Source organism: Capsicum annuum, chromosome 4 (genome assembly GCF_002878395.1).
Source record: "Capsicum annuum cultivar UCD-10X-F1 chromosome 4, UCD10Xv1.1, whole genome shotgun sequence".
Lineage (NCBI taxonomy): Eukaryota > Viridiplantae > Streptophyta > Magnoliopsida > Solanales > Solanaceae > Capsicum > Capsicum annuum.
This window is the reverse complement of record NC_061114.1, coordinates 131,536,244-131,544,897: the sequence shown is the minus strand read 5'-3', so window position 1 is coordinate 131,544,897 and position 8,654 is coordinate 131,536,244. Positions and strand designations below refer to the sequence as shown.

Here is an 8,654-nt window from a genome sequence, read left to right as displayed (position 1 = left end):
TATACTTTGATCCAAATGTTAGTTAATATATAATGGAGAACGAAGGGAAAAAAGGCTTCTTTTTCTCTCTCCTCATCCGTTGTTATTTTCTCTCTCTCCGCGATATTTGTTATTCATTGTTGCTGTTGCTTTATTCATCATCTTCTGATTCATTATCATCATCTTATACTTCATTATCATCTTCATATTCTTCTTGTTGACCATTGTTGTTGTTGTTGTTGTTGTTGTTGTTACCCCAACTGCTGCTCTTTGACCAAATTCTTATCTCAAATTTTATTTCGTAAATCACTTTCAACTTTGAAATTTACTTGAGAGAGACTTTGGTAAGTCAGATTATGCTTTTTAGTTGAATTTGGGTAACTGCAAGTGTGTTATTTTTTCAATAATAGTTTACACACAAACATGAATGCAATACGAGAGTAATCTGTTTAAACAGATCCATTATCTGCGGCAACAGATAAATCTTCTGTTGTAACAGTAGACTCATGTTGGATGGATTCATGTTTAAGGGTTTTAGGTGCCTGTAATATGAATCGAATAGATGGGTATTCTGTTACACCAGATTAGTAATCTGTTTCAACAGATAAATAATCTGTTTCATTAGATTACTAATATGTTTCGAACAACAAAATTCAGATAAAGCTCCTGTCACACACAAAAACTAAACTAACAGATAACTCATTCTTGCTATTGATACTGGAGTCAAATTATTCCTTAATTGTAGACATGTCATTCGTTAAAAAATAGAAATAGACAGCACAAAAATTAAATAAGAAATAAAAAGTCGTGCATCAAACATAATTTTTTATAAAACAAACAAAAGAATACATAGATAACAGAAAAAAAAACCTTAATTATTATTATCATCATTATTAACATCATTATTATTTGTATGGCCAGCCGGCCAATCTTCAAAGAGCAGAAGCAGCACCCTCTGGAGCCTGCGGATCTCCCGCAACATCCTTACTCTGACGGCGGCCAACTCCCAATGGAAGTCATGAACCTCCTTCTGCAGTTCTCTTATGGCATCTCGTAAAATAGCGACATCCCACACAAGATCAGTCATATCTAAAAAAACGCATAAGTTGACAAACACACATTTAAACACAAAAGTAAAGAAAAGAAAGAATTCGAATGTATTGTAATACAGAGTATATTTACACAAAAATCAAGAAAAAAACTTACCAGAGACAGGAAAAAGCTATTAAGTCCTTGAAGAGAAAGTAGTTAAAGGTGTAACAAGAGCGAGGAATAAATAATATGTAGTAGAACGAAAGATTGAGTAAGGAGGGACCTATTTATAGAGGATTGAACTTGAATGAGTTAGGCAAAAAACCACAACTGTTCACCTCCATTTATTAATGACATTCTTAATTACTGTAAAAAGTTATGACTTAATTAAATTAAACAATATTATGATAAGTCATGACTTTTCAGCTTTATTATTATTAATAATTAGTTCTTTTCAGGAACCATTTTTTTACACTGTTTTGGACAACAGATAATATATCTGTTGCATAAGGTAAATCATCTGTTACAATAGATTTATCATGATTTGCAGCAAATAGATAACCTGTTGCATCAGATAATATATCTGTTGCAACATATAATATATATATATTTTTTTTAAAAATAAATTATCTTCATGACATCTAAATTTTCTGACTTTTTAATTATATAAATTAATAAAGCAGATTTAAAGGCCCAACTATTCACCTCCATTTATTAATGACACTAGAAAAATCGGCCGCACTCCGTGCGGCGATACAATTTTTATTATTTTCTTCAATCAATTTTATATTTTATTTAGATTTATTTATGTTGTGGTTGTCCTAACACTTCATGCTTCTATGTAGTAAGTAGTATATAGAAAAATAATAAAAATAGAAAAGACGAAACTCTTTAAACTCAACGATATCACAAACTTTGAAACAATTTTGAATTACAACACATTATGCTCAAATATGTAGGCAAATATTTTTTTCAGCTTTTTAAATATTTTCAAATGCTTCCCATAAACAGCTCCTTCAAAATTCTTGGTGCCACCAGTCTTCTGTAAACACACATCCAGTGGCTTTATTGCAGTATCGAAGTTAGGCTATACGAGAAACAAAACACGAATCATCAGAAACATTAAACCATACCGCCAATTCTTTTACTTGAGTTGTCACAAAATAAAAAAAAGGAAGTCTTTAACCTTATAAAAGTAGGCCACACAAACACAATATCTGGGAGAGTTATTGATGACCCGGTGCAATGTTACCTCCAAGAGGCCAACGTAAGTTTTCAAGTAAATTTCAGACCATATACAGGAAACGTCAACCTACAACCAGATCAACCAACTACAGAATAAATTAGGACAGTCATGTCTATGCAATAGTGGAAAGAGATATGTACTGATAGCAAAATAAAACCAACACAAGTTGATTTGTTATGTTTGGAATTCTAATTCTGGTTCTGAAAATCAAGTCATCCATAGAAATCCTGCAAAGTGACATTGAAGGAGGATAACAAAAGCATACAATGAAAAGATTACCCTTCAAAAATGAGTCTGAAACCTCCGTAACTTTGGGTACTTCTTACAATTTCTATTATTGAATTTACAGGAAAGTTATCATTAAGGTTGGAGGATGTTTTTGTGTGAAATCTAAAGCTCTCTCCCGTGTCAAATCCTCTTGAGGGAAATGAGCAAGCCTCAGGAACAGTTCTACAGCCCCCACCACTCGTAAAGTTTACAAGCAAACCACCAAAATCAACTAAATACTCTGACCAGCCAGGACTTCTCTGCAGATAAAATCCTCTGAAATAGAATCGAACATAGAGCAACCTTTATCACATAGGAAGCCATAGACAGGGAATACCAAACAATAGTTGTTCAGGGACTGTATATTTGCATATGTATAATTTTTTAGAGACTCACCAATAAATTGAATAAATTGTTATGCAATATAAAAACTCATGGTTGCAAGAAGTAAAAAGGGATCCTCCATGTTGCATCAGAAGAGTAATGAATTAAGATCTTTCTGTTTAGGAAATACCATGATCAAGTACAGAAGAAACCTGTAAACGACCACTAAATCAGATCTAGGAATTAAAGCAGCAGAAGAAATACCTGCAGAAAAAAAGATCAAATATTTACGGTCGTCACAATTCTCTAAATCAGAGAGGAAGATAAAATATTCTAAAATCAAAAACGTTTATCAAGACAGCTCTCTCTCTTTATATATATGATCTCAAGAAACATGTTGAAGTAATAAATAGCCTAAAACCTCGGTTATGATCTATAGATATGGACACTTATGTAAGTCAAAGATGACATAAATAATGAGTTGAACGCACTTCACACTTACTGCTTAGGGAACACCGTTGATTTCTCCATAGAAATACTAACCGTCTATACTACATTCAACTCAAATAGATCAGACTATGTAAACCTCTTCTAAAATTACAACAGAAATGTGTTCAACGCATGTGAGGGAAGATAGGTTCATTTCAACACAAGAATGGTTAAGAAAAGAACATAGAGTCCTATATGCTGAGGCAAGGTAAACTTTGGTTTTTTTAACCTCAACATTCATCGGTTCAAACCTAAGTTGCTCGGACTCCGGTGCGGGTGTTCGAATCCTTCATGATATAAATTTTAAGATTCGGGGTACAGAACTAGGTATGGATAAGGGTGTCGCTAAAAATAATTCAAATATCTACAAATGCAGCTATAAAACTATGCACTAAATTATGATGGATTATTTGGATGGAAGAAATGCAGGAATTTTGTAAGGGTTAATTTGAATCTGTAATTAGTAAGCACAAACACATCGGTTTACTATTCGTTTGATGTAAAATGAATATTTAAACGATATAGATATCAAAAGAGACTTCTTGAGTTCCTGGAACATTCAACAGCAAAGCAACTTCTGGTTTCCAACTTTATAATACAAATATATTTTGACCATAAAAAAATGCAAGCCTATTTTTGTTTTGATTTCAGTAAACATTGTATCCGTCTAGAACTATGACAGACGAAAACAAATTGGACAAAGAACACAATAATACCTGAAACGCAACTATATCGTCATCCTGGTTTAATAATGTCAATAGACCTGTAAGCCATGAAAACAATCATGATTGGTAATCAATGGGGATAGGGTACTATCCTTGTAAAGATCAGAAGCTTTACCATAGTCTGTATGAGCGCCACTAAGATTTATTTGATTCCAAGCAAAGAGATGTGTAACACAAGAAGCAAGAACATCACTAATTAGAAAAGACATGCACCAATAACAAAAAAGATATCAGAAAAAGAGAGAAAAAAAGTGACAACCAACATCACAACTTACCATCTAATATCATTCTGAGTCCTATCATGTCCATTTGAAATGGATCCAGCAGGGTAGCCAATTATTCACAAGACCCAAAATGGATCACCACCTATTTCACCCTCTATTTCATCTACTGATCCACCCAACGCCAGAGAAATTCCTATCATTATCTTTCGTGATAGATCTGTCAGCAATATAATATAAAAGTTCACCAACTTTTTTCAGCTCTAGTGTAGAAATATCATTTTAGTCACTGGAAAAATGTCAAAGGAGTACGTAATCTACAGAGCAAGGCACATGTGAAGCGGTCAATATACTCCTCCATTGCCTGCTTAAAACTTGGTGGATAACTTGGCCTTCATAAGAAAACAATGTACTTAGGCTAAACAAAATCCTAAGTAGTCATTTAGCAGTTGGTAGCATAAATCAATGGGATGTAATAACAAGGTTTCAAACGTACAAAGGGAAAAAAATGAGGGTAAGTGCAAAGACTGTGCATTATAAGTAACTTGTTAACCTACCATTTGTTGGATCCTTGCATAACAGCTCCAAGATCTCCATACATACCATGTTTAACTTCTCTATAGCACTGGAACCAATAAAAGAGATTCAGATGAAAATGCATCAAAAATGATTTAGTAACAGTAATAGCACAATTACTAACAATTGTTTGTTAAAGTAATCCTACAAAAGTTGTGTGAAAACACATGTGCAAATAGAAAGTGATCCCAAGAGGAGTTCACATCTATAGCATTGTAAGCTGTAGAAATGATGTACATACTTCAAGAAAGGACTTTAACAGCAAAAACAAAGTCTTCGCATTTGCTAGAAGAGCTTAAGCAATTTGTTACATAATTTGGTATGAAGTTCACAGTTGAGCCAGAAACCAAATTACTTGAAACCCGAACTCACCCTAAAAGGGAATGAGCCCCAATCCCAAGAGACAGTGTACATTGTTTAAAGCTTACTTATTTAAGGTACACACATACTCTTACATTTAGACATTTAAATGATCTGCATGTAGAAGATATGACCAAGATGAGGCGAACACTAGCAAATAACTCTACTCTTTTTGTCTTAACTACAAGCTACTTTGATGGGACAAATACCACAGGCATAGTCTTTCTTGCATTAATAGTTTGCCTTTGCAAATTATTTTCTCCATACAAGTTTGATGTTCCCTTTTTAATCTACCCCTTGAATCCAAAGATTACATATCTATATGTCTAGAATATCTTATAGCCATAGTAATTCAAAACATTCCATCTTTACAGAACAACATAAACTGGAGCACACACTCCCAAACCTCCAAATTGTTCATCAATAATAATGGAAAACTATATACTGCATAATGAGTGTAAATCATAATCCAACTGAGAAACTTTAGGCAATGGGACATTTCCTTTCTCTACTGTATAGCCCATAAGTAATTATTATAACATACGCCAATAGCTTCAAGTATATCAGGTATCTCTTTGGTTATATTCTCTCCAATTTTTTGATATCCCCTGCATTCAAGATATGTAAGCAACCATTAGTTAAGATAATGCATCGAAATAGAAAAAAATTAAAGATAACATCAGGAGTAACCTGTATCCAGTTTCTGCAGAAAGTTTGATCTTGTTTTTCTCTGCAAGAGGCTGATGAAAATATTCCCGTGTAATGTTTTTAATCTCGTTCATGAGGTAAACATCGATGCCATGGCCCTTCTGCACAATTGCAAAATAGATATCAGTAGAGATCAGATGAGAGTAATCCCATAACAATCAAATGATTTGTACGAAAAAATCCAAACATAAAAATCAGTAAAAACTTAGCTTCTTTCACAGAGACAGCACACTAATTTCTCAAAATTTATAAATTAGATAGATACAAAAATTAAGATGCAATCCAGATCACCACAACAACAACATACACAATGTATTCGTACAAAATGGAGTCTGGGGAGGGTGAAGTGTATGCAGTCCATACCACTACACCATCAAGACCACCAATTTTGGTTTTCTTTTTTCTTAAAATTATTGTTGGATCAACTCACACACTTCCCTCATCCTACCCACCTTCACATACCCATTATCATCGCCTTCCAATGCGGAATATTTCCCTTACTAACTTCATCAAACACTTGCCGTGCACTTATAAAATCACCAATACCCAAATACAAACTCAACATCGCATTATGAGACATGATATTTTTCTCAGGCATTGCTTCAAACACATCAACAACATCACAAAACCTCCCATTTTTCGCATACCCAGATAACATCGAAGTCTAAGTCCTAATATTGAAATTTATCTAGGATTGAAATTAAAATTGGAATATCAATTTCACGTTTTGACACCATTTAAATCAAATCAGGTTAGAGATAGCAAAATATTATCATCTACTACTTGAGAATTTAATCAAACAACATAGGAAAGCAAAGCAATGAAAAAATATACCCTAATAACTGAAGATCTATCTTACAAAGAAAAAGAGGTGCAACTTGAGATATATGAAAAATCCTAATCACCAAAGATATCCCCTTCAGAAGTTTTATTTCTGAAAAAGGTATGTAACACTTCAGAAGTTATTTCTCAAAGAATATATAACGTTTTAGAAGATGATTAGGTCATAACTGCACAGATTAAAGTGAGGAACCCAAAAATCTGAGAAAAAAAGAAAAATATGAATCCTGCATTGCCAGGATGCCACATCAGACTCCTCTATATTCAGCTTTATATATATATATATATATATATATATATATATATATATAGATTCTTGATTACTGTAAAAATTTATGACTTAATTAAATTAATTAATATTATGATAAGTCATGACTTTTGAGCTTTATTATTATTAATAATTAGTTTTTTCCAAGAACCATTTTTTTACACCGAGTTGGACAACAGATAATATATTTGTTGCATCAGATAACTTATCTGTTACAACATATATATCATCCATTGCAACAAATAGATAACCTGTCTATTGCAATATATAATATATATATATATATATTTTAAAAAATATATTATCTTTATGACATCCAAATTTTTTAACTTTTTAATTATATAAATTAAAAAAGCAGATCTAAAGGCACAACTGTTCACCTCCATTTATTAATGGCATTCTTGATTACTATAAAAATTTATGACTTAATTAAATTAATTAATATTATGATAAGTCATGACTTTTCAGGTTATTATTATTAATAATTAGTTCTTTCCAAGAACCATTTTTTTACACTGAGTTGGACAACAGATAATATATCTGTTGCATCAGATAACTTATCTGTTACAGCAGATATATCATTCGTTGTAACAAATAGATAACCTGTCTGTTGTAATATATAATATATATATTTTTTTAAAAAAATATATTATCTTCATGACATTCAAATTTTATAACTTTTTAATTATATAAATTAATAAAGCAGATCTAAAGGCACAACTGTTCACCTTAATTTATTAATGGCATTCTTGATTACTGTAAAAAGTTATGACTTAATAAATTAATTAATATTATGATAAGTCATGACTTTTTAGCTTTATTATTATTAATAATTAGTTCTTTCTAGGAACTATTTTTTTTCATTGAGTTGGACAACAGATAATATATCTGTTGCATCAGATAAATCATTTGTTACAACAGATATGTCATGATTTGTAACAAATAGATAACCTATTGCATAAGATAATATATCTGTTGGAACTTATAATATATATATTTAAAAAAATATATATTATCTTCATGACATCCAAGTTTTCTGACTTTTTAATTATATAAATTAATAAAGCAGAGTTAAAGTCACAACTGTTCACCTCCATTTATTAATTACATTCTTGATTACTGTAAAAAGTTATGACTTAATTAAATTAATCAATATTATGATAAGTCATGACTTTTAAGCTTTATTATTTTTAATAATTAGTTATTTACAGGAACCATTTTTTTACATTGAGTTGGACAATAGATAATATATATGTTGTATCAGATAAATCATTTGTTACAACAGATATATCATGATTTGCAACAAATAGATAACCTTTTGCATAAAATAATATATCTGTTGCAACATATAATATATATATATATATATATATATATATATATATATATATATATATATATATATTAAAAAATATATTATCTTTATGACATACAAATTTTCTGACTTTTTAATTATATAAATTAATAAAGCAGATTTAAAGGCACAACTGTTCACCTCCATTATTAATGACATTCTTGATTACTGTAAAAAGTTATGACTTAATTAAATTAATCAATATTATAATAAGTCATGACTTTTTAGCTTTATTATTATTAATAATTAGTTCTTTTCAGGAACC

General features: G+C 30.9%; 1 pseudogene; it reads right to left on the bottom strand.

Moving 5' to 3' along the window:
• Positions 1–1,942: 1,942 nt before the first annotated feature.
• Positions 1,943–6,585, bottom strand: LOC107868918 (annotated as a pseudogene).
• Between the last annotated feature and the right edge of the window lie 2,069 nt (positions 6,586–8,654).